We start from the raw sequence: 2,743 nt of genomic DNA, 5'->3' as shown, positions 1-2,743 counted from the left end.
ATTATTAAGGCCAAGTACATAAGTCACTACATGTTTTCCTATTATATGATCTAGCACTGGCCCATCATTTTAATTATATTTTCAATATTTCCTATAACGTTTTCGCTACTTTTTTATGTTACTACTGCTTCCCGTATTTAATTATGATTTAATGGTGATTTAATAATTAATAAAACTTTAGGTGATTCCTTATCGAGTACTACTTGGCGGGTCCGTGCATTTCTTGATATAAATTTGGTACAAAACCAGTACCAATTTTCTATAGAAAGCATATTAACAATAACTCGTCAAAAATAATCACGGTAAAAGCTTAATAACAAACATACAGCATTAGAATACTATGAGCACGTCCAAAGTAAGTACTTTGGAATTCCTGGCACGGACCCGCCAAGTAGTACTCGATAAGGAATCACCTAAAGTTTTATTAATTAATAAATCACTATTAAATCATAATTAAATACGGGAAGCAGTAGTAACATAAAAGAGTAGCGAAAACGTTATAGGAAATATTGAAAATATAATTAAAATGATGGGCCAGTGCTAGATCATATAATAGGAAAACATGTAGTGACTTATGTACTTGGCCTCAGTAATATGATATCAATACTTTTTGTTAGAGGAATTCACAGCAATCCTGTACTTGGCGTAGTTTTTTACACGTAAGTGTTTTTTGGGGAATATCACAAGTTTTTGTTGTTCACTAGGATATATGAAAACAGTTTTAAACACTGAAATCTGTATTGTTAATCAAATATAAAATATAAATACATCGCAATGTCACTAATCAGATAAACATATTGCGTTGTCGAAAATGTTAAAAGCCATATAAATGTAATTTATAAATTGATTTTTCTTAGAAACACAAAAATTTGAAAGGAAAGTATATTCTTAAATGTAGAATGAAATTCATTTAGAAAGAAGTTGAGTCATTTAGGAATTTCGTAAGCTTTGACACAAGTCTCAACTACGCGTTATAATCAGTGCTCGCTCGCCATTTCAATACGCCCTGATCTCGTACACTAATCGTATTGAACTTGGTGGCAATCGCTTCAGAAGCTTCAATTCCTATCATGAATGTATCAATAACTTTTCCTCATATATAGCGGTTCATAAGACATTTCGTTCCAAAGACAGGTATAAGGAGTTGACTCGAGTAAAGAGTCTCGGCGCGCTGCGCCCTGTACAGCCGGTTGCTTGTACTTGGCGCGAGACTCGACTGAGTCTCTTGATCACAATAACGTAAAAAAATGGTTCGACTGAAAAATCTAAATAACATGCGCTCTGTAGTAAGAAATAAATTTTGTTCATCGAAAATGAATACTAAAATTCTCGATTATAACTCTATTTTACTGGACTAATGCTGTGTTGTTTATCTCGAAATACCTAGGTATATTATATTGCATGCATGTACTTGGCCAGGTAAAAACAAAGAGTACTTTCCTCCAGGAAACGCGAAAAACACACTAGTCGAACGTCTAGATTCAACTGGATAAACGGTCGTTCGTTCGTAGAAAGATTGCTCGAGATAAGACGAATTTAACGGCCAAGTCTCTACAATGTAGTGGCTATTCCCTACGGCTTTGTCTGAAGTTGAATTTCTCGAAAAAAGGTCACTCATTGCAGGAAAAATCATCACTTCGTTTGGGAATATATATATGTATGTTGTAACGTGGCGTCCGTGGGACAGCCAGTTACATAAAAGCGTAGGCGCACGGAGAGCCGTGCCGCCGACGAAAGCCGCCGAGAGAATACCGACAACGCCGAAGGTTCTTAGCGAGAGGAAGCCGGGGAGGAAAACCGGGAGCGCCGAGCCCGACAATCGGGCGCGCTCGGGTAAGATCGGCGCCGCCCAGAGACTGGCGGGCTGTGAGTGCCGAAAAATGGAAAGCGGACCGAGGCGAGAGATAGCGCACGAGTTCGGGTGAACTCAGGATTCTTCGGGAATCCTCAGTCCGGGGGGCCAAAAGGGTGCCACTTCGTTTTGAACCGTGAACCTGGTGTGAGCGAGTTTTGGAAAGTGGTTGGCGAATTTTGGATTTTTTGTGAGACAGTGATTTTGGACTGATACCGTGAATGGCTTGTGAATGGCTTGCTATACCGTGACTTGGCATTTTCCCCGGATTTTGATTTTTTGCGAGAACGCTACGAGGGAGCGGCCCAGAGAGAGCGAGAGAGAAAGAGATGGAAAAGGGAAAAAGCCAGGGACGACCAGGAAGGAATTCGAGTGCACCGGAAGTTCTGGTAAGTCCCATCATACTACCATTTTTCGAGCGAAGCCGCGCGCCGGCCGGGGATGAAGCGCATCCGCCGGTGCAGCGAGGCACGCGGAGTGAGGCTACGGGCCCGCCACCGACTAACACGCGAGAAGATTGCAGCCGCCCGGGAACAGAGAAGACGACTGCCGCGACCGCGTCCCTTGATAGGATTGTATCGAGTCGCGTTCGCAAGACCGACCGACTGTAACCGTTTACCTAGGACAAAATAAATGTAGATTGCTGAAAGGAAATCCCACCGTGTCGATTATTTCGGAAAGGCCGACCGATTCCTGTAGACACTCGCCGCCCTCACGTTCCCCTGTACCAACGCGAAGGAGAGCTAGCGGGAAGATCCGGTCGAGAGGACTCCCGGAAGTGACGCGCAGCGGATTAAAAATTAAAGGCCCGACGAGTCGGGCTGGTGCAAGGATGCACCTGGCGCCCAAGGGATCCGCGGAATGCCACGTTGGGGCCGCGGATAGAACGTA

Source organism: Cephus cinctus, unplaced genomic scaffold (genome assembly GCF_000341935.2).
Source record: "Cephus cinctus unplaced genomic scaffold, Ccin1 Ccin1_scaffold0042, whole genome shotgun sequence".
In the NCBI taxonomy this organism is placed as follows: Eukaryota; Metazoa; Arthropoda; class Insecta; order Hymenoptera; family Cephidae; genus Cephus; species Cephus cinctus.
Note: the sequence above shows the minus strand (reverse complement) of the source record.